The sequence below is a fragment of the Cupressus sempervirens genome, chromosome 1 (genome assembly GCF_028749045.1).
Source record: "Cupressus sempervirens isolate cs-2001-9-10 chromosome 1, ASM2874904v1, whole genome shotgun sequence".
NCBI lineage: Eukaryota > Viridiplantae > Streptophyta > Pinopsida > Cupressales > Cupressaceae > Cupressus > Cupressus sempervirens.
Window position 1 is genome coordinate 876,422,639 of NC_143118.1, and position 25,315 is coordinate 876,447,953.

The window sequence follows — 25,315 nt, forward strand, 5'->3', positions numbered from 1 at the left end:
TGTTAATGGCACACACTGTAGATTTCAAATACTAAATAATACTCGAACAAGTGTGGAAGAACATTCACCAGATTGATAAGTATTTGCAAAATAATGAGAGCACTCCAATTTCCCAGATATAGACCGAGTTGAACATTGACGTAATAGGGTGAGGGTTGAATCCCACCGAAATTGTGCAAGCCAAATAGGGAAGGTCTTTCACTTCCGAAATGGCGAACAATGCCGAACTCCAACAGGAATCTGCAGTACAGAGAGATATAATCCAAAGCATGCCTATAAACTACCTATGAGTTGTGCTTAAATACCCATTGGGAAAAAGCTTTCGGAGGGTGTACAAAGTTAGCTGACGGCGACACAAACTACGAAAACAAAATTAAAAATGGGTCCAAGATAAAATAAATCAGTCGGCTCATTTACAAAGATTAAATTATTATTTATTTTATAACGGGGACATTACAGTCCTCCTATCCCAAAATTTGCTTGTCCTCAAGCAAGTGCAATGCCGGGTGCTGGAGGATGTGCTCGCCTTCCCACGTTGTGTTGTCCAACAGTAGGTGTCGCTAGCATACCAAGTATTCCTTCATAGTGCGGTTCCGTAGGACCTTTTCACGCACTTCGAGAATCTCAGCAGGTTCTAGAATGAGCTTCCCTTCCTCATTGAGTGACGGATGGTCGGTAGTGACGGTGATGTTTTTCCCTATAGCCTTCTTCAGACAGGAAACATGGAAGACATTGTGAATGCGGCTACCTTCCAGAAGTTCCAGTTCATACGCTACCTCACCGATGTGATGGATCACGCAATAGGGACCATAAAAACGTGGCTTCAATTTCTCCTTACCTGCTCCTTTTAATGAAGATTGTCAATATGGCTGAAGCTGGAGATATACCAGATGCCCTACTTCAAAACTCTTCTCTATCCGGTGTTTGTCGGCGTACACCTTCTGTCGATTTTGTGCCTACTGTAGGTTCTCTTTCAAGCTCCTCAGTATGTCCTGCCCCTCCTGAAGCCAATCCTTCGCCCTTGGAGCGCGACTGTCACCCAGAACTGTGTCAATGAAGGAGAGGGGTTCATGTCTGTACAGAGCTTTGAATGGCGCCATTCTGATAGACATGTGATACATCGTATTGTAGCAGTACTCCTCGAGATGGATCCATTTGACCCACGCGCATTGTTTTGCCAAGACGTAGTTTCGAAGGTAGCCTTCAAGCCATTTGTTCACAATCTCAGTTTGGCCGTTTGTCTGCGGGTGGTAACTTGTGCTCAGTGATAACTTTGTCCTTGCCATCCGAAACAATTCTGTCCAAAAAATACTGATGAATCGTCCATCCCGATCACTGATGATGTTTTGGGGTAACCCGTGCAGGCAAAAGACTTCTTTGAAAAACAAATCAGCGACTTGTGCAGCTTGAAGATCAACTTGTGCAGCTTGAAGATCTGAGGGAATGGCGAAGAAGTGTGCATACTTTGTCAATTTGTCAACCACTACGTAGATATAGTCCTTTTCGTTCACCTTGGGAAGACCTATTATGAAGTCCATTGATATACTTTCCCCCTTATGTTCGGGGATTGGCAAAGGCTGTAACAGTCCGGCAGGAAGAGTGTGTTTGGACTTGTTCTGTTGGCAAACCGTACATTCTCTCACATGTTGCAACACGTCCCCTTTCAATCCCTTCCATGAAAATCTCTCCTGAATACTTCTGTAAGTTTTAAGGAAGTCGGGATGTCCAGCCAAAGGGGAGTCGTGCACTTCCTTTAGGATCTTCTGCTTCAGTTTGGATTTTGGCACTACGTATATCCGATCTTTATAATAGATGATATCGTCCACTACCTTGTACCGATCATCGTGGATGTGACCATCCATCATCTCACAGGCAAATGTATTCTTGGAATATTCTACCAACAGTTGTGCCTTCTAGTCAGCTAAGATCTGGTCTAGTAAGCAGAGGGTGGGTTTTCTGGATAAGGCATCTGCAACAACATTGTTTTTCCCTTTTACAGATTCAATGTCGAAATCAAAAGACTGAACCTTGCTTACCCATTGTTGTTGCTATTCATTCAAGTCCCACTGCTCTAGGAAATATCTCAGACTGTTGTGATCCGTATGGACGAAAAACTTGGCACCTACCAGATACTGCTGAAACTTGGTTAGTGCATGTACGATGGCCAACATTTCTTTATTGTAAATGGAATACAATCGTTCTACTGGTGTGAGCTTCTTGCTCTCATAGGCGATGGGGTGTTTGTCCTACATCAAAACCACTCCAATACCCTCCCCGGACGCGTCGCATTCCAAAATGAACGGTCGGGTAAAGTCAAGTAGTGCAAGAACCGGGCAAGTGCTCATGGCCTCTTTTAGCTTTTCAAAGGTGAGTTGTGCTTCTTCCTTCCATTGGAAAACCCCTTTCTTTGTCAGATCCGTTAAACGTGCGCTGAGCTGAGAAAATTCTTTGACAAATCTCCTGTAGTAACTGCACAATCCGAAGAACCCTCGCAGATCCGTGATTGATTTTGGGAGAGGCCAGTCAAGGATTCCCTGAATCTTCTCTTGATGCACTTGAACCCCGTATTTACTGAGAACATGACCCAAGTACAATATCTTTGTCATACCAAACTCACATTTGGACTGCTTGGTGAACAGGGACTGTTCCTCCATGATACTCAGAACTTCATTCAGGTGCTCCTCCCATGTCTTGCTATAAATAAGGCCATCAAAGAATACCAATAGATACTTACGCAACTGTTTGTTGAAGATGTAGTTCATGCATGATTGAAATGTAGCAGGTGTGTTGGTCAAACTGAACAGCATGACTGAGAACTCATAGTGTCCGTAGTGGCAGCAAAAAGCTGTTTTCTCCACATCTTCTTGCCTCATTCGGATCTGATGGTATCCGGAACGAAGATCTATTTTTGAAAAATAGACCGTGCCATGTAGTTCATTCAGCAGCTCATTTATCCTTGGGATGGGATGCCTATTCTTTATTGTCCTTTTGTTCAGCACGTGATAGTCCACACACATGCACATAGTTCCGTCCTTTTTGACTAGCACCACGGATGACGCGAACGAACTAGAATTGGGTTGGATCCATCCTTTCTCAAGCAATTCCTGAATCGTCTGCTCGATCTCATCCTTGAATTTCTTGGGGTGGTGGTACGGTGTGGTTATGACTGGTTTTGCCCTTGATTCCAACTCGATTGTGTGTTCAAACCCTCGATGAGGTGGCATGCCAGGAGGAATATCCATGAAAACCTTTTCATGCCTACGTAAAATATCTTGAAGTTATTTATCTTGTGGAGGTGTTCGGTGCCCCTTTATTGGTTCCACCGAGACAAAACAATGCGCAGACCATGCAATGTCATCGTGCCGCAAGACTGCCTCCATCCGATGTGCGGAAACTTCCTTCGGACCTTCATTTGCCATCCCTCGGAGAACAACCTTCTTCCTGTCAACCACAAAAGTGAAGTTCATTCACTTGAAACTTTGAGGGTACTCATCAAGTGTCTCCATCCACTGTATGCCAAGAATGACTTCCATGTTAGCGAGTTCCACCATGAAAAAGTCCTCCGTCACCGTGTGATTTGCCATGGTGATGCTCAGCTGAGGAACAAGGTGCATGTAGGGTAGGAAAGTCCCTTCGGCAACCTTGACTTGAAAGCTTTCGTGTGCTTCCGTAGGAAGATTTCTCCGCTTTACCAAGGATGAGTTCATGAAATTCAAAGTAGCTCCGCTATCCAACATCACCATAACCCTTTGTCCTTGAAGGGTACCCCACACACGGAAAACTGTGCACCTCGCACTGCTAGCTAATGTAATGGATCCTCCGCGCTGTACCAAGGCGAAAATTCTCTCCCTATAGTTTAAACTGGCCATGTTGGTGTCAGTGTTAGGTTGGTCATCTTCAACCGACATTTCTTCCTGTTTGTGTTCGTCCTCAACGGACACCACCTTGATGTAATGGATCTTTCCCTTCCTGAGGCATCGGTGGCCAGGGTCCCAAGGGCCCTTGCAATTGAAACACAATTTCTTCCTTCGAAGTTCCTGTTGGGTAGCTTCATCCAATGACGGCTTCTTGGGCGGAGGTTTGTCTCTCGGAAATGTCGGTGGTTTTCGGATGTGAGTGACTTCAAGAGGAGGAGGTCGATGCCGATGACGGCGCCATACTTCGTGCCTTATTGATTGCTTCCGACAAGGTAGACGGATTGAATCCCTTCACCCAACCTTTTAGCAGTTTTGCCAGGCCATCCATGAAGAGCACGACCCACCATCTTTTAGAGATGTCCGTGACCAACACAAAAAATCTCTGAAACTCTGCAATGAATTGATCTACCGATCCGGTTTGCCTCAGTTGCGCTAGATCTTTGAAATTGAGCTCAGGGTCTTTCCCATCAAATCGTTCTATTAATCTTTCCGTGAATTTTGCATGTCTTTATTTGATCATATGCCCTAATGTGATGGTGCCGTGGTGCCACCATTTGTGCGCAACTCCCTCCAAATGCAACGCGGCAAATTTGATTGCTTCTTCTGGCATAGGATTTAGCTGGAAGTATGTATCAACTTTCATCACCCACGCTTGTGCTGAAATGGAACCTAATTTGTCAAATGGAGACAGATTCACCTTACTCAATTTTCTCCTAAAATCATCGTTAAAGTATCCTCCTCTGTTTCCGCCTCCCGAGTATCTCATTCTCAGATCTACATAATCTTTGTAGGAAATGTCTTCTTCAAGGTTTGCATTTCTCCAGTCCTCTCTTATCTCTTTGAAAGTTGGTAGTCTCTCTCCGTGATGTGCTTCCGTTCGTGGTGGGAAAGTCAGTATGGAAGGTCGAGAGCGTGCTGGCTGAGGGTGGTTTACCCGATATTGAGTCCGTGTTGTGTCCATTTTGTTCTCCATATATTTTGTTCTCCGCCAACTTCTTGAGGGTTTCCTCCTTGAGTCGCTGTGTATCCATGATCTGTGCCTGATTTCGGGCAAGTTCTCTTAGAAGTGTGACAAGTTTGGCGTCGGTCGTTTCCCGTTCGTCAGCCATTCGATCAACGGAATGTGTCTTCTTTCGGCTATAAACTCTCATTCTTTGTCCACAGGCTGGCAAGATCAAAGAGCTTTGATACCATTGTAGTATCCCTAGCGATTTCACTGGTGCAAGTTGAGGGCTACCAAATTGCCATACAGATGTGAAGAACAGTGCAGGAGTTATGGATAATGAATTGCAAGCCGTACGTGAGTGATAGTGCTATTGAATTGGATGCAAAGAGGGCCATACATCAACCAAACATTCTATACGGTGTTAGCAATCCATACAGGCAAGTTAGAAGGCTGTACGGGATATATAAGCTAGCCGTACGGTGCTAAAAGATATCCGTACGGTGGACAGAAAAGGCCATATGGGCATATAATTGTGAATGTCGTACGGTGATGGACAAGGGTGAACTACGCCGGCCTTACCAGGAGTTAAGTGCTTGTATGGAAATGTTTGTTGACTGTGTGGGTGGACTAAAGGCCATATGACCGTACAGTGACAATCAGCAAGCTGTATGGATATGCAAATGGAGGATTCAAATCGTACGGAGGTAAAGAGCAATGAGGAATGAGCCGTAAGGATAATACAAAGTATGGAAACATAATGTTGCATACAAAATGTTAATGGCACACACTGTAGATTTCGAACACTAAATAATACCCGAACAAGTATGTAAGAACATTCACTAGATTGATAAGTATTTGCAAAATAATGAGAGCACTCCAATTTGCTAGATACAGACCGAATTGAAAATCGACGGAATAGGGTGAGGATTGAATCCCATTGAAATCGTGCGAGCCAAATAGGGAAGGTCTTTCACTTCTGAAATGGCGAACAATGCCAAACTCCAACAAGAATCCGCAGTACAGAGAGACATAATTCAAAGCATGCCTATAGACTACCTACGAGCCGTGCTTAAATACTCGTCGAGAAAAAGCTTTCCGAGGGTGTACAAAGTTAGCTGACGGTGACACAAACTACGAAAACAAAATAAAAGATGGGTCCGAGATAAAATAAATCAATGGGCCCGTTTACAAAGATTAAATTATTATTTATTTTATAACGGGGACATTACAAACTTCCACCACTATTACGTAATTTTCATTGCCCATTGTGCCATTAATCTTTGTTCATCCAATTTGTTCAGGTTTATCAAGCGTTGATTTAATTTCTCTATGTCACTAAGGCAATTCTTGATGGCAATGCACTGACTAGGAACCATGTACTCAACATTTACTACTATTTCCTGCCTATACATTAGGTGGAAGGGTTTATGTCTAATTGTTACTTTATATGTCATCTAGTATTCCCAGAGTATTGTTGACAATTTTTCCTCCTAGTCTTTTTACACTACACCATAAGATTTATAGATTATGGATAGGAGTGCTTTGTTGGTAGACTTTGCTTGACAATTAGCACTTGGGTAGTACAAACTTGACAAGGTTTGGATGATTTTAAACTTTGATATCCTCAATTGAATGAAATGATTCACAAAGTGCAACCCTTGGTCACTAGTGATTTAGATCGAGATCTCATTCCTTGTGACAATCTATTGATAAAGAAATCTTACTGTATGATGGAAGCAATGTCTAGTAGAACCCTTGCCTTCACCCACTTGGTCAGGTACTCTGTCACCACCATAATATGTAATGTCCCCTCTTTAGTTCGACATGGCATTGATCATGGATTTTCCTATTCCAGACTCTCGTAGGCAAATGGTGTGGAAAGAGAGTCAATTCTGCGGATCAGATGGTCATATCTTGCTCTTGAAGAAGTGTTAAGAGGTTATATTTTATCATTATGTGATATTGGGGCCTACATGTTATAATTTTAAGTTGAGTTGCACTTTTTATTTTATAAAATTACTTTATTATAAAAAGTGCATTATAATGAGAATTTATAAAGGATGTTTCTAGAAGTTCTAGCAACTTCTTAGAAAAGTGAATAAATAGAGGGCTGGGCCTCTCATTTGGACATGCTTGGATTTGAGAACTCTTCTACTTCTTCATTGTGAAGACATTTGTAGACTTTGGATCTGCAAATTATTATTTGATCTTTGGGAACGAATCACTCCCTTGGATTGGCGACTTTGAGGGTGTGAAATATCACCTGAATTGTTGCATAATTGGAGTTGGTATTCAGCCATCTCATTGGAGCTTATTGAGAATTCGTTGTTAGGGTTTGTTTTGGTTGGAAAAAGGATTTCAGATTTGCCCTATCATTGGAGAAGCATTTGACAAGAGTTTGAAGACAGAATAGGTGCATTTTTCAAAATTGGCAAAGCAGGGTTCGGAACCACATAATTGCTCATATCTCCTCAACCCCTTGGAGTTATTTTTTATGGTTTTACAGGGTTACTACCTAACCCTAGGCGCCCATTTTCCTTGCATTTGGGGGTCCCAAAACCCTGGTATTATTTTTATCTAGCAGCCGTACAGGTACGGCCTGGTACGGCCCTGCTAGTTTGGACAGCAGCTGCAAATTAAGGACAGTTTTGGGGTGCGGTTGGAGGTCTTCATCAACGATTTGCATCAGAACGTGGTGTTCTTCCATAGTTCTTCAAACCAGGTTCTTGCATTCTGAAATATATGTCAATTTTTTGGGTAAATTTGCTGTCATACAGTCATTGTAATAATCAGTCCAGAATTGGTAATAAAACAATTTCAGAATTTATTGCATTGTAATTGAAATATCGTTCAAAGGCTTTATATATATATTGTAATTCTGCGATTATATTCTGAAAGTATCAAATCTGAAATTGCCATATTCTGAATATTGTTACTGTTATTATTCATTACATGCCAAGTGTTTGACAAAATTCCTAAGTTCAGTTTGAGGGTTTCAGTGGCCTTTATAAGAAGGGTCATTACATAATATGCTTGCATTTGTATCCTTTTCTTACCTTCAAGGGTCCGACATAGTTTAATCCCTATCTCTTAAACAACTCATGAGGCTGCTAGGGGAATAGTGTCATAAAGTGACACTTGAGTGGCGTTCCCAACTCCTTGGCAAGTCTGACATCCTCCTGCTTGCTAATGCATGCCAATATGCAATGTGGGCCACCACATTCTTGCCAACACCTTATATGCAGTGGTTTTAGGTCCCATGTAGCCACATGACCTTCGTGAGCTTCCTTCAAGATCTTAGAATTTCCTCCTGCAAGATACAACACGACAATATGTGGTTTGGCCTCATCTTGTAAAGCATCCCATTGATGAGCTGAAAGGTTTCTCTTTCTAGTTTCGACTTCCTCCTTTTACTCAATGGCATCTCGCTTGGAAAAGTTGAGGTGGATAGGTTCTCCCTAATGCCCTCTGACCATGGTGGTAGTGTTGCGATCTAAAAGAGGTGTGTATTAGGGAAGTAAGAGCAACTAGTTAACGATGACATGGCTTTATCCTAGTCCCAACCCTTGAATTGGTTTGTTGACCAAGTACATCAAGACTTGGTAGTCCACATAGAATGTGAAGAGGGTTGCCAAAAGCTAGAGATAGAATTTTTGCATAGAGTACACCATTGCCAATGCCCCCCTCTTTCTCGTGTTTTAATTCCTCTCTACTTTCGAGAGTAGGTGATTGGCAAAGAATATTAGATGGTCTAGTCCTTGTACTACCACTTTTGCTAGTGTAGCCCCTCAATAGCATTATTAGATGCATCAATGTGCACATGGATTTCTTTGTTCTAGGTAGTGTATGCTAGGTTAGGTGCCCTCACTAATCTTCACTTTAGCTCTTCAAATTGTTATTTTTCTCATCTCCCTATGTGAAAGGTTGTCCCTTGTCAGTTTGTCCAACATGTAAGAAATTTGGGCAAAGTTCTTAGAGAACCTCTGGCAATAGCTAACATGGCCGAGGGATGACATAAGATCTATCAAATTATTTGGAGCCTTCATCTAAGCAGTTGTCCCTACTTTGTTAGGATCAATTTTTAGTCACTCCTTGCAGATTATGTGGCCAAATAATTAAACTTACGACACCATGAATATGCACTTTTTAGTGTTCGATGTTAATTTATGCCCTTTGACACCTTTCTATACGTCGCCTTGTCGTATTTTGAGTCTGAGGATGCCAATTCCTCACTTACCGCTTGATTTCTTGAGTCGATGACATACTTCTACCCTTTACTTTCAATGTACAAGGTGTTCCACTTTCACCTATGATTCACCTTGGTAGAGATCATTCAATCTCTCCCGAGGAGAGCATTGTAGGCCTTCTCTAGTGGGATGAGTATGAAATCAAGTAAGAAATGTTGTGTGTTGATTGTGACCTTTTGTGCCATGATTCTTCCCAATAACTTATTGCCATATTGGTTATCACCCACCAAGTGAAAGGTTAAGTGCTAGAGTGTCAACTTTCCAAGACACTTCCAAGTTTGTTTGGGCAATATGTTTACTTCGTTGCCTTTGTCAATGATAGTATTTGCCAATTTCCTTCACATGTTTTCCATCTCAACGATTGTTGGCCTCTTCCCGATGCTTTTTGCTAACAACATGGGATCATTGGCCATGTACTCTTCAAACAGTGGTTCCTCCAACAACTTCTTGTCCTTCAAGTTGGTTGTGTTACTGACTCTATTCTTTATTGTCACTTTTAATTGATTTGTAGAAGGTTTGTCATCTTGACAAAAATTGTTGTTTGCAACACTTGCCTCAATATGGTTTTCTCAGACTTTGAACTTAAAGATGTATTGACAATTTCATTTGAGGCTCTTCTCTCTTCTACCATTGCTCATTCGACGTCAACCATGGCTTCCTATAATCTTTCTTTCTTTATATGGGTATTTGGGTAGGTTACCTTCTTTGTCTATAATTTGGTGATCACCAATACTTCTTCGTTGGCTCATCTATTGCAAATATGTTAATTGATTTCTGCTTCAAACAATTGGCATCTTCATGGTTCTTAGGTCTACACTTGTGTAGAAAGACAAAGTTATTTTGACCACTTTGGTAGTCATAGGCAAAATGACCCCATTCATTGCACTTGCGACAATAGAACATTAGTTTGCATTTTGTGTCGCACAAGATTCTATTTTGTGTACCACTATTGCTATTATTATTGTTGTTGCCTCACCTGTTGTTATGGCATCCATCAAGTGATGCATTTGCAATGGTAGGTGGTTTAAGTGGTGTGGATGGCAAGGTCCCTTGTTGCCCATGCGTGAAGAGCACTTGGGTGCTTGTCTTCAAGTTTTACAGGCATTCTTGATGGAATGTCCTAGTATTTGGCAGATTCCACAAAACTTCTTTGCATAGGTGGTTTTTTTGTGACCCTCTATCTTGCAATCGATGCAACACACTTCTTTGGCTTCTTTGGGGTTTTCTTTTTCAGCCTTCAATTCCTTCATCATGGACATCATATCCCTCCGGAGGGTTTGTATGGTTTCTGATTCACTATCATTCAACCTTTCCTTTGTACTATCTTCACCACTTAATCATTTCTTACCCCACAATGTTTTGGCTTCACTTTCAATGCCCATCACCCGATATCAACGTACAAGGAGGGGGTTTCTATATTCACCCTTTTGCTCAATAAGGGAATCAACTTGTTGCAAAGTTTTCATGCCATCACCCCATTGCAAATGGGTACCTCTTCTTTTTGCTTCAGTTGTAGGAGCAGATGGTCTAGGAGTCTTGGGTGGTAGTAGTTCAAGTCTCCAAATCTTAGAAGAGGAGTTTGATGAAGTTTGATCAAATTCAGTCATGTTCTTGTGTCTCGACTTGGAAGTCTTGAGGTCATTAGGGGTAGCTTGACATAGACTAGAGGCCAAGTCTTGAGTGGAGGTTGTCAATCAGATTTACAGGGGATAACAAAGGGCCAATTCAGTTTTCATCATGAGCATGAAGAGATAATTCATTTTAACCCAACCTAAGGTTCTGTTTGCAGCTAAGCCAATGAGCAAAGGTTAAGGCAAATTTTCATAATTGAGGGAAATTATGAGAAGATGGCAGAATTCCTTTGACTCTTCGAATTCCACTCCCAAGTTTTCCTCTAGTCTTGAAATCTCCGCCCTCATAGAAGACCAAAACCTTGATGTAGCTCAAGTCCTTTTGTTTGAGGAAGTGGAAACAGAAAGATCAAAAGGTAAGGATGATGAAAGCTTAAAAACTTGGAAGATAAGGGAGGTTTGGGCATCATGAATTATGTAGGAGCATCCTTGTGTCATTGGCAATCTTGCATTACTCATAAATATTTCCTTTCTGTTTATTTGTTCCACTGTTCATTGGGACAGTTTCTTGTTATTTTAGCTTGTGATTGATTTTGTTAGCTCATTTCTTTATGTGATCCTTTGGTGTGATCTAGGCATCGTGGATTTCCTATCATGATACGATGTTTTCAGATGAAGTTATCTTAAGATTGGTCTGGTCCTATTCTGACTTTCCTATTTTAACAGCCAGGTTGGTGAGATGCGGCTTGCGATGAAGATTCACGACTTGTGATGCATACTGGTGCATTGGTCTATTTTGTAACACGTTGCATCACCTTCTTGTTTGTTCACAAGGAACGATGTATTCATATGGTTGTTATTCGTATGACTTGGGTCATGACTTATCTGTTTGTAATACATTTCTTTTGTCTTGGACATTGCTGATTGGATAAGTCGACTTGTGGCTGGCGATCTTGTATATAAGTAGGGCATGGCTTCTAGTTTCAGTAGTGCTAGATGTGCATGGAAGTGCGAAGGTAGCATTCAACTGTGTGGCAAAAGTCTAGAAACAGTTGGAAGGTTAGTTTGGTTGAAGGCTTATAGTTTTGAGGAATGATTAACTTCAAACTTGTATGTAGTTGTATATTGATAATGGTGATGAATGAACTGCATTTGCAGGTCAACTAGATGATAATCCGGTGATATTCTTCCCTATTGTGTGCTTTGTCCTAAGTTTGTTTGTGTATTTCTGCTGTGGCTTATTCTTGCTGCAAGGTGGGTATTCTCTGATTTGGCAGCGTCATGAATTCTGACTGGAATTTCTCTAATTTGAGGAATTCTGCCTTTAGAAATTCCTCTTTCCCAAAACTCCGCCCAACCTAAAGTGTCGGATTTTGATGAAAAAGGGATGTCTAAATTAGAAGAATAGGAATTAAGAATCAAAATGGTGAAATGGTGGAGTCGAGAGCATTTTCTTTATAGAGAAATCCTTCTGCATAATGTCTGATTGGAATTCTGCCCCTGGAAATTCCTTAACTCCAGGATTTTACGCCTTTGGATTTTGAGCTTCCTATATAGCAGCGATCATCCAAATGACAAAGAAATTGAAAACAAGGGCAAGAGGTGAGTGAGTTAAGCCAAAAATGAGCATGAAGGGAAAGTGGCAGAATTCTCCAATCTCAGGAATACTGCCCATCAATATATTCCTCTAATCTGGAAATTCCTCCACACACCGCCCCGTGGTTAAGAGATGAAAGTTGGATGTAGATTCAATGGACAGTGCTGAAAGTGAAAATGGATGAAGAAGTAGAGAAAGTTTTAGGCTAGGAGATCTAGGTTGAGTGAAGCTAATATGAAAAAGGAAATGGAGGAATTCCTCTGATTAGAAGAACTCGTCCCCCGAATTCCTCAAGAATTTAAATCTACGCCTCCACCTATACATGAATCTCGTTGCTAAATCTGATCCAATATCATCTGCAAGGCACACAATTAGAAAAAACAGGTTTTAAATCACTGAGAGGCAGCTTAGCTAAATGACAAACCAAGAAGACTAAGTGTTTTTTGGCAGAATTCCTCTGATTAGAGGAATTCTGTCCAAGATTTTCTCTACAAGGAAAAGGTAGACTTTGTAAATTTAATTTAAGTTCTTTGCCCTTGCCAAGTTCGGCCTTGGAGGCATAAAACAATTTAACTAAATCATTTCTATTGGCCAATTAAGGCCCAAATTGGCCTCCTAGGAAGACATGCCCCTTGTCCTCTTCAAGTGCCTATATAAGGAGGTAAAAGCAAGTTCATTTTGCCATCAAACAAAACAAATTGTCTATGCTCTTGAGACAACAATCTCTCTAATTTAGCAGCAAACACCTCCAGATTGACAATGAGTTTCTCCTTCCTAAGGCATCAAAACATGCAGTGCTATTTCTTCAATAAGAGGTGGAGAATTTCATTTTGAAAGGGTTGCAATTTCAACAATTTTAAAATCTGAAAGGCATTGGGGTGAGCTTGGACAGGGTGCTCAAGAGCAAATCAGTTTGGAGGAAGATTAGAAGTCAAAAGCTGAATGTACTCTAACGCAATCATTTCCAGATTTGATTTTGATTCTTAATGCGGATCTGACCCACTTGTAATTAAACTCCCAATTCTTTCAAGGTAAAATTGCTAGATGCTTCATAAGAAAGAAATCAAATTCAAATAAAGGGGAATTTAGATGGTAGGAATTCAATTAAAATACAACAAGATCTAACATGAATTCTCACCTAAGTTAACGGATCAAGATTTGCCGGAGGAAGAGGAGGTTTAATCTTGAGACTAAGGGAGGTCCTTTTCATTTTGATGTTTATGCAATTCTTGTGAAACTTTTAAAAGTTTTTGGTATATCTTTTTGTTTATGTTTGTCATTTATTGAGCTTAATGAGGCCTCTTTCTTAATTTTTCAAGGTGAACAATGATGAATGAGAAGCTTAGTAGAGATGAGGAGGGTGAGGAAATTATGGTGAGATCAAGCTTAAAATTTCAATACTTCCAAGACTTAAGCTTGAAAGTTCGCAATGAGAAGTAAACTCAACAACAAAGCTATCAAAAGACATTCGAAACAAGTATACAAGTTAAAGGTACAAGTGAGTCAAGTCATAGCCATGAGAAAATTTCTAGGAAAATAGATGAAGAGGATTTGAGAAGATGAAGCAATTTGGGAATATGCCATCATGTTGGAGTGCTTGGCAATGTTGAGTATCAAGAGATATTTTCTCTTCATCACAAAAGATTGATCAAGTTTACAAGATATGTGGTGTAGGAGCACCTTAGGGGAATGGGGAACCCTAATAGACATTTTGGCTTGTAAATGGCCTAGCCAACCATTGACCAAATAAGGACTGCTTATAAAGTCCCAAGGTGTGTTGGAGAATGTGTTAGAAGGTTGAGTGCAAGTGTTGGTCATGTTTTAGTTGTTAAGACCTAGTTAGTGCTATAAGGCCTTGATAGGGTCAATGATGGTCAATGTTGCAAAATAACTCAAAAATGAGGGATAATTGTTAAAATATGGTCCATATATGTTTTTGGGTCAAATTGGATGGGTTGGAGTCAAACTTGACAAGTTGGGAATGACATGGCCATTTTTGCAAAAAATTGTCAAAGTTGCTCATGGCAACTTTTCCTCAAAAATTGGAGGGCGCATTTATTAGGTCTGAGACTTGACCTTAGGGTCGTGATAGTTGGAGTAGGAGTATAAAAGCCCATCCAAACCCTAAATAAGGAGAGTGACCTATGTATAGATTGGAATCAGGAACAACACTAACTGTAATGATAAATTTGGGTTTTTGGCCTTCACCTATAATTTAAAGGATTGAAAGGCTGTTTGCTGCCAATGGATAAGTTAGTGTGGATTTTGTAAACTATCTGTGCATGGTTGTTTTGAAGTTCTGAAGCCATCTATTGTTGTTTTGTAATTAGTTTTAATTTCCCAGTTTTACTGTCTTGTACATAGCAGTTTGTGTGAAAATGTTTGCATCTTGAATTCCAGCCATGGGACCTTGATGGCCTCTTGGAACCAAGAAGTAGACTCTATACATAATTTAAATATGGAAGGAAAGAGTTAGTAGGAGTCAGTTTTCTATTTTTGCAAGCGAGCCCTAGGCAAGTTGGGAGTTGTTTGGCTAGGTATTGTGATGCTTGTAGGAGAGTTTGAATGAGTTTGCTCGATTGGCATGAGAAAATCTTGTTAGGGGCAATGAGGTAGGAGGAGTAAAGTGTCCATAGGCTAGAGGAGAAGGTCCAAGAAGAAGAATCTAGTTGGTTGTGAAGAATTTTGTCATTGCCCTAGAAACCCTCAAAAATAGGGTTTTTTGGAAAAGAGCTGTACGAATGCTATGGGAAGCTAAAACCTAGAGAATCTTTGAGGCCAGGTTGTTGTGAAACAAAGTCTAGAAGACATCATCAGGGCTTGTTAAGGAGTTTTTGATGTTATTTCATTTTCCTTGTTTATAGGAGGCCTAATTGGAGCTCATAGGGCTACAGGGCCTAAAAGAGCAATATTGGGATTTTGAAGTTAAGGACTTGGAAAGATGGTGCAGAATGGTTGGGAAATGATCAAGAACGTTGAGAGGATGATCAAAACATTCATTTTCCTTATTGGGAGCCCTTGGTGAATCTGTCTGCTTGATAAGCAGAAAGTTGCATATTTGTGGTTTGAAGGGTTAGGAGTGTAATGTGAGTTGATTGGTGAGTTTCTATGTTGGAGAGGACTAGGAAAGGATCCTCTGAAGTAGGGTATCAAGGAAGAACCCTAGAAAGGCTAAGAGAAAGCCTTGGATAGAGCAAGAAGGCTCTAAGTGTGAGAAACTCCCTATCAATAAGAATGTTGAGGTCCCATCTAGCTGTCTTCTACCAATTAAGAAGTTCCAGTTACACATGTTTCAATTATATTATGCCAAATGTACAATTTTCTTATTGGCTATCAAAGTATTTTAATTTTGTTATTGGTCAATAGGTTGTTGCCTAATTGGCTGATAGTTTAGCAACTCTAATTAGGGTTTCTAAGCATTAATATTGGCCTTTGATCTTGAATTGATCTTGGCCTTCATTGTAATTGAACACCTATAAAAGGCCAAGGTCTCCTCCTCATTTGTAGCTCATTAGATTTGGAGAGATAAGATTTAGAGAGCTAGAAGTAGAAGTAGGTCAGCTAAGGGAGAGACTTGATCAAATTGTTGCTATAATGCCATCAAAGTGATTGATGATTCGTTGTTGGTTCTTCATGGTGAATTAATTAATGTTGCTTCGAAGTGTTGCATGGTTTCCTCAATCTTTCACTTGGAGTAGATTTTGTTACATGTTGTTTAGAAGTAGTTTAGTTCAATGAAAGAAATTGTGGATGTTTACTTGTTTGACTTGAACAAAACTAGGCCACTAGCCTCTTGCTAATGGTAGGAGTGCCTTGTTTAGTGAGCTAGTGATTGGTACTATACTTCAATTGATATTCAATCTTTAGCTTGCATCCATCATGGGATTGGAGAGGAGATATTGATTTGAAAATCATTTGAGTATACCTAAGATACCTGCACTAGGTGGGTGGACTGGCCAAGAAGATTGCATCTAGTATAGTCAAAAGTTCATCCATTCTTCCTTGCATTCATGGTTAGAAGTAGAAGTTAAGTTTAAGTTGAAATGAGAATTAGAAAATCAAACTATATTTTTCATTGCACATTGTGAAGCTAAATCTATAGAATCCAATTGATATCCATTGAATGGACAAGTGTAAGTCCTCTAAGTGATCACCAGTAAATCCCATTATTTCATTGAGCAAGTATCCAAAATTAAAGGGAACTTTGAAGTCATTCCATGATTTTGCTTTGCAAGCTTAGCATGAGAAGTGACCTTATTCAAGAGAGGATTGTGTATTTAGTGTTTCATTTTGAAATGTTAAGTATTTGATTGTGCATGTTGTAGTGGAATAAAACTCACATCAACAAAAAATAGTGCTAGAAGGAGGGCATGAATAAAGTTCAATGATGAGGTTATCAACAAGAATGGGTTTTCAAAGTTGTATTTGAAATAGAAGATCTCTCCAAGAAAATAAGTGAAAACCAAAAAATCCCCCAGAAAAAGGTTTCTCAATGGACATGCGGGTGGATGTTCTTTAGGTTTGGTTTGATTTGAACAAGCGGTCACATCCACTAGGATTATCTCAAATCGCAGCATCAAGGCAATGTAGAATACATGACACCATTGAGCATGAAGAGATGAATTGTTTGTTATATTGTTTAAGGGTAGAGTTGGCATTGCAAGGAAGAATTTCTTTTTCAGATGTGCATAAATTGGTGGTATTTTCTCAAATTAGAATAAAAAATCTCTGAGTTCAAAGAAAATATCAAGAAGTCAAGAATGGGCATGGGGGAAGTACGTGGCAATGTTGTTGGTGTAGTGTGAATGACTTGTTTCATTCAGAATCTACTTGCCCATCACATCAAAATCCCATTGCTGTAGTCAAGTTTCAAGTGGGATGGTTATCAATCAATCACTTTGATAACATTTTTTTGGAATGGTATGCAATTGTTGTTGATGGTGTTCTCAATCTCTATCTTCTCAAAGATCTTGAAGGGTTATTAAATTATGTATGAGCAGACATGGAAAGAGTGCCAAGAATCACTTGACATTTCCATTCACTCATAACCCTTCTTGGACTTTACTCTCAGGAACCCCTTATTGGGCAGCTTCTAAGCGAACATACAAGTTGATAGAAACTCCCCATAAGTGTATAAGGTCTTGTATCAACTCTTCAATCACTTTGATAGCATTGTTTTGGAATGGTATGCAATTGTTGAGGATGTTTTGAATCTTTGTCTTCTCAAAGATCTTGAAGGGTTATTAAATTATGTATAAGTTGGCATGGCAAAAATGCCAAGAGCCACTTGACATTTCCATTTACTCATAACAATTCTTGGAGTTTACTCTCAGGAACCCCTCATTGGGCAGCAAACATACAAGTCGATAGAAACTCCCCATAAGTGTATAAGGTCTTGTGTCATCTCTTCAATCACTTTGATAACATTGTTTTGAAATGGTATGCAATTGTTGTTGACGATGTTCTCAATCAAAGATCTTGAAGGGTTATTAAATTATGTATAAGTAGGCATGACGAAAATGACAGGGGCCGCTTGACATTTTCATTCACTCATAACCCTTCTTGGACTTTACTCTTAGGAACCCCTCATTGGGCAACTTCTAAGCGAACATACAAGTTGATAGAAACTCCCCATAAGTGTATAAGTTCTTGTGTCAACTCTTCCTCTATGGGATTTTCTTCTTCGGATTTAGGGACTCCTAGTTATTTATAGCATTGGCCCATTTACACTGCCATATTACCTGCTCTCATGCCACTATGCAATTTTGATCTCCAAACTTTTTATGGCAATGATTCCAAACTATTTATTCCTAAAGGGAAGTACTTGATTACACAAAGTAAACAAGATACTAGTGTTAATGATTGTAGCTTTGATCGGATGATTCCCAATCGATGAAATCAAATGTTTGATTGGCCTTTCAACCTGAAACATTTGATATCTATCCTACACTATCATTATCATGGAGCATTAGTATTATTGATAATGAAGTATATATATTAAATATATGAGATATATTACACACACACACACCCCCACACACACACACATATGATTAAATGTAAATTATTATCACATTTTAATCATGATAATACCTTACGCAAATATTATTTAATAACTAATGAGAGTTAAAGAGACGTGTATCTACGTCTTAATATTATATACATATTCATTGAGAAGGTAACTAGAAACAAACAAAAATTAAAACTAGTGCTATTACAAGTTACAGCAGTTGAGATCTTTAACATGGTATCAGAGTAGGTCAATTCTTGAACTTGTACATTGGTAAATTACTCATATAGCAGAGATTGATATATCAGCACATGCGTGAGACTCTTCATATGATTTATGGCAATCAAGACTTGTCCGGGAGTGCGATTAGTTAGAGAAGGCTTCTATCTATGGCTTTTTGCAGATGGTGAGAAATTTTGAACACAAATTTGTGTGTAGTTATGAATACATTATGAGACTTACTAACCATTGAAGTACGATCAGTTGAAGAATTTAGTGAGGAATCCAATAACGTGGCCTTCTTGATATTCAATTTTCAGATATACATAATTGCACTTACTATGCTTGTACACATACCTCTGTGACAATGTCATCACTGTACAAAGACGAGGAGATCGTTAATGAAATAGAGTGAAGGAAGGAGGAAGAGGATGCCATTGTGAAATCAACTCACGAATGCTTTGGTAATCTAAGCGTCATTCTTTGAAAGAAGAGACAAGCAAATTAGAAGTTGAATTTCACCGTTTGTAAGTGCATAATTGAACATACCTCCATATCTAACCATACAAAGCATAGGTTGAGTGAGCCATTATAAAACATTTGCTACATCCTGTACGATCTGCGTATTATAATGGGGCATGGGAAATTCGAAGAAGCTGCGCCAATTTCAAATGGTTGCATTAATAGAGAAGAGTTTGAGGTGCAAATTAGTTCTAGTAATGAATGGGAAGATCCAAACAAACAATATATCTATTCAATTCGAGCGATTCATAGTGGTGTATTGAACGGAGCAAAATCTGAAGACAGCAATTAGAAGAAGAAGAATATAGATCAAGTTGCTCTTTTGTAGTCAACAAATAAGGAAAGCATAGTGGAGGATCTATTTGAACAATTGAACCACAAGTAAGGAGTAAACAATTTGCCTACATATAAATGAAATACTAATTTGCACAATTTGGAAGATATCAATATATATATATGTAGAGGGATGACAAATTCATAGTCAAGAATTGATTGGAACAATCCTAGAGAAGTAATTTATCTTCAAATTGATGGGCTACCTCAAAGGTCATGCTTTTGATTCTTTTGTATCAAACATTGACAAAGATACAAAAGATGATAGGTATGTCAGGAAAATCTTGGGAAATTATCGAGAGCTGTAAATCCATCAATATGGGGAACATTGAGCCTCCAATTAGATAAGATAAGATAAGATAATAATATTAATGTCCAACAAAAAACCACAAGGGTTTATGGGACTGAGCATACAAATAGAAGAGCCAGCAAAATCAGGAGCACCAAACGGTGGCTGAGAAGAAACAAAGTAAGATACAATGCCATAAAAACTCCAAGGTAAGGACTAAGGATCCTTCCTTGGTACAAAGAAATTAGGCATAGAAGGATATAACTATGGACAATTCAAAGTCATGGACTATTGCTGAGAACCATTGGAGGAGTGTCGCTGCCTGGACAGATTGGTACACTATTTGACTGATTTGGAGGGAATGATGCTGGATGGCCTTTTCACACACCGTGGTGGAGACAAGGGGGAGAAAAAGGTGGTGATCTGGGCTGAGGTATGGCTTTGAGGTGTGACTGACTGCAGGGTATGCTCACGAGGCTGAGTGGCTTCTCGAAGATAAAGTGCAAGACATCGCTGGTCAACATAGTTGAAGAATGCTGAAAGAGAGAAACAATCTCTGAATAAACAATAAAATCTCCCTTTGATCTCATAGTAGATAGGAGAATAGAATATGAAGTGGAATAGAATATGAAGTGGGTCTCAGTCTCAACCTCCGCCAAAGTACACAGTCTATAGATTTGATCATCTCTAGCCATATGGTGATCAATCCGGACTCGGAGCCCAAAGAGAATTGTAGGGCATGACACCAACATCGATAAAGATAAGTAGGACACACAATAATACCCTTTTGAATCTCAAGAAAATGCTTTGCATAAAAGACCATCTTAGGACGTAATCCACCAGGAGGATTACTCCAAGTGGTGATAATGTACTATCTATAGATATCCTATCTGACATACTCATTCAACTCCTAATGAGAGGGGAGGAGGTGAGCAGGAGCATCGAGCAGGAACTAGTATGGACGAAGACTATCAATGTCAATCCCAATCGAAGTCAACAAAGAGGTGGCTTGGGCGTACCAACAGTGAGACCTAGTGCTAGTGTCAGATCTCATAATCTAAACTAAAGAACAGTATGCCAGATGAGGGTATCTGTGTTGGTCGACATCGAAATCCATAAATCCATGAAGCCAATGGAGAAACTAGATCAAGCCAAAAATGGCCGCAAGTTTGAAAGGATGAGCTCCAAACTCAGCTAAGACAATGCTGTGGGGGGCGAGTAAGTGACATCTAATGATGCGCCATAGAAGCAATGTCTAAACACGCTCAATAGAGGCCCAATCAGAAGCAAGAAGAGAAGTTACCCAAACTATTGAGCCATAAAGAATGGTCGGTCTAACTAATGAGTCCAAGAGGGACAACTTGGATGAAATGTCCTGAAAATGATGTCTGAATCATTGTCTTTCAAGCATGGCCAGAGAACCGATGCCCTTACTAATTTTGGATTGAATAGCTAGTCTCAAACTAAAGCGGGGTCCCGAAAAATTTACCCCAAGATACGTGTAAGAAGTGATCTCAATCTCCTACCGCTGAAAAAAGAAATGAAGACGAGGTCTTTAAGTAGTTAAAAATCACAACACGAGTCTTAGCCAGATTGACTATGAGTTGATGCTGATCACAAAATGAAGGTAGATTATCAAGGAGCCTCTGTAAACTGTTAGGAGAAGAGTCCAAGAGAACAACATCATCAGCAAAAAGGAGAATGGAGATCAAAACTTGATGCAAATAACACCCATCACCAGGATGTGAGAAGTTCACAAAGAAATCCTCAAGCTCATCAATATACAATCCGAATAGAGTAGGAGAAAGAGGGCAACCTTGCTTCACCCTAATGGTGGTTTGAATCGAAACAAAAAAGCCCTCAGGAGTCCTGAGTCTACTAGTCACCTTCTTGTACAGTCTCATAATAGTAGCATATTTGAGATCCCAATCTCACTAAGTCTTTGAGATAAGGCCATCTGAGGAACAAAATCAAAAGCCTTACGAAAATCCACAAAACAATAGTAGACTTTCTCGGAGCGATGCCTAGCCTCCTCAATAATAGCCCTCATCACGAAGATGTGATCCATAGTCTGATAGCACGAAAACGGGCTTGCCCTTTAGCCCTACAACCTCTCCTGTCAAGCTCCCTAGATAACATGGTGTTTAGAGCAGTGGCATAAAGTTTGGCAAAAGTATGCCCCGATCATGATAGTCTTGTAGTTACCTGGGTCCGGAGCAGGCCCAGACTTATGAATAGGATAGATCACATGTCGTGATAAGGTCTCAGGAAACCTAGTACAAACCACTCTATTAAAGAGTGTAGGAAGGTAGGACGCAAGGACTGAAGCACCAAGTTTGAAAAATTCTGCCTGGAAACCATCCTCATCTGCAGCTTTACTGCATCTCATGGATCTAATGGCCTGAAAGATACTGGAGGGGGTGAAAAAATGACCGTAAGGAGGTGGCTGATCCAGTATCATCAATATAATGACATTGGAGGAGCGACAATTTACTGGGAATTTATATTTCTGAAGGATGAGTATAATAAATCACAAATCCTAGTTGTAGCATTCATAATATTAGGGAATTCCTTGTTGTGTTGAGGATGTGTCCAAAATTATTTATCTGTGGAAATTAATTGAGGCCACCATGGGAAATTATTTGGAGAATATTAAACTATATGGTTGCAATCAATATAGTTGTAGCGTGTGCTGTAACTTATTTATTGAGAACTATGGAAGATATAAATAAATAAAACCATTGCGACTAATAACGCGGGTAGATGTTACATTTGAATAGTATCAAAGTATGACATTCATGTCATCAAAGATATTTATGGTATATTAGTGGCAGGAATGCAAACAAGAAACAAACATTATACTAATCTAAACTCGAAGGAGATGCAAAAGTGACCCATGACACTATGAATTAATTGATAACTTATCAGATATGTTGTTAGACATGCGAGAGGAATTAATCATTCCTCTATTACTCCGAGGATGTTCTTGCAAGAAAAGAAGAATGGTACATTAGGCATGCTACCAAATTGTGCGGGACTCAATCTTATGACAATAGCTCCAAAGAGATTTTGATCTAGGATTCATTAGTCATCTGATGTTCATGCTCAATAAAGGGAGGCTATTGGAGCAAGACATCTTCTATGATCAGAATTATGAGTATCCTTCTGTAACAATAGGGAGTTTGGCACATCCGTTAGAGGTCAAAAAACGAACAAACTTGGAAGTCAAGAGGTTGATGCATGAACTTGGAGCTTCAGAAGGGAGCCACTCTAGCATGAATGTTTGATGGAACCAAACTTGGGGATAAACCCACAATTCAACACATTCACTCATGTTACTATGATTCAAAGTATGCTTCTGTAACAAAAGGAGCAGATAGAGGATATGCTTCTGTTGATTTTGATTCAAAGGAAGTGGACCATGTTGAGATGGATTTTCTAGTGAGCAGTAAATTGTATTAGTCAGAGTACTATGATTCATGAGATGAAGTTCCATCCTTGTGACAAAGTGAAGTTTATACATTATTGAAGGCAAATTTGGAGTTATTGAGCAGACTGCTTATTGAGAGGGAGACTCAATGCTTGTGATTACCTGAGATGTACTTTAAATGAGTTTTTTCCTGTGTGAGAGAAGTTTGAGGTGAAAGCCTTTGTTCCACCCTTTGGAAATGTTCATGGTGGATGTCATGTGAGTTACTACATGACTTTGTAGAAACATCATGGAAGGTGATGATCTTACAATAGTCTAACCTTCTATCATGATGGATATCATATGGTTGATATCGAAGTAAATCATGATAGATTATACCGGTTAAATCAATATCAATTGAGAGATATTTATCATCACATAGATATCTCCAAGTTGTATTTTACAGATCTAAGTCATAGGATATTTTGAATTTCAACAAATTTTTACCATTTTCGAACTTCATCCAAATTTTATGACATTTAATATAATATTATTTTATTTTGAAATGATATTGAGTTATTTAGTTAAATTATTTAGCAACGCTAAACTATTATGACCATTTTTTGAATATATTTCTAATATTAAAAAATATATAAATATATATAACTTAAATTTAATGTAATTTTTTTTCCGAAATTTTATGCTTGCCGAATTTCATTCGAATTTGAACCTTGTGACTTAGGTACAAATATATCATGGGGGATTAATATTTGTGAACAAACCATGATTATAATGAAGTATCACATGGGTGATATGTGTGCACATACTTTACGGACTTCTTGAGTGCTTAGTTAATATCATGAGAATTGATATTCGTAGGCCATTACTCTAAGATTCGTAGGTCATTACTCTAAGTACTTGGTAAATATCATGATACTTAATATTTGTAGGCCATTACTCTTTTTTTTATGAGATGATATCATTATGGTGGATATCTCCAAATCAAGATATCCGTGAACAATGCCATACAATTTGATAGTGAATATCTCATGTCTTTGGGTTACTAAGATATAGCATGGTGTATGCTATGAGACTTAGTATATGGAGACACCATGTACATATGTTTTCTTTGGTAGGAATAACGAGATGTGATGTTAGTAGACATACCAAGAAAAGATACGAGTATGGTGAATATCATATGGTTGATATTCTTGGGCATATTGTACTCCTGATATTACTGCGAGGTAATAGTTGTACACTACGTTGTTTTATTTGGATAGAAATCATCTTCCCTAGCTAAGAGCGAGTGTTAATGATTGTAGCTTCAATCAGATGATTCCCAATTGATGAAATCAAATTTTTGAATGGCCTATTGGCCTCGAGCATTTGATATCTATCCTACACTATCATTATCGTGGGGCATTAGTATTATTGATAATAAAGTGTGTATATATATATATATATATATATGTATATATGTATGTATGTATGTGTGTATGTATGTATATTAAATGTGTGAGATATATATTACACGCACATATAGTATATATAAATTATTATCACATATTTTAATCATGATAATACCTTAACAAAATATTATTTAATAGCTAATGCGAGTTAAAGAGACATGGCTCTTGATATTATATACATATTCATTGAGAAGCTAACTTGAGACACACACAAACTAAAACAAGTGCTATTACAAGTTACAACATATGAGATTGTTAACAACTAGAACTTAGCATGTAATAATACCAAAAGTAATGTTTCTCACAAGAACATGTTAGATGTAAAATTTCTTAGCAAGTACAATGTATAGAATACACAGAATGTTTCCTTTTGATAGGAAGTAATTATGTATATAGTGCCAACCAGCTGGTTAAGAGTACGAACCATTGGCAACTGATAAAACTAACTGCAAGCCAAATAACATTACATCACCAATTGATTATCGTATAACAACATGTTATTTAAAAAACTTTTGGTATGTCATGCCTACATTAATAAATGAAACAAATGAAAATATGCTTTCCTAGGATGCTCCTACTTAAGATCTATACTCGTATTAGTAATGATTCTGCTGCATATTACTCCAACTAAGTAACCATATGCATGTTTCTTGTATCAATTAAAGATTTGTAGAACTATAAAGATCAACTAATAAGGCAGAAACTTGATATCTAGATGTGTAATACTTGACATCAAAGGGCCTTAATTTTGAACCATTGAAGCTTCCACACTTCCTTAGAGAGAGA

The 25,315-nt window shown here is 38.9% G+C and overlaps 1 protein-coding gene across 2 annotated transcripts in view; it reads left to right on the plus strand.

The window, feature by feature from the left end:
• Positions 1-25,315, plus strand: part of LOC149580615 (transcription factor GTE6-like) — a 152,761-nt gene that overhangs the window by 103,695 nt on the left and 23,751 nt on the right. The gene's annotated exons all lie outside the window — the stretch shown is intronic.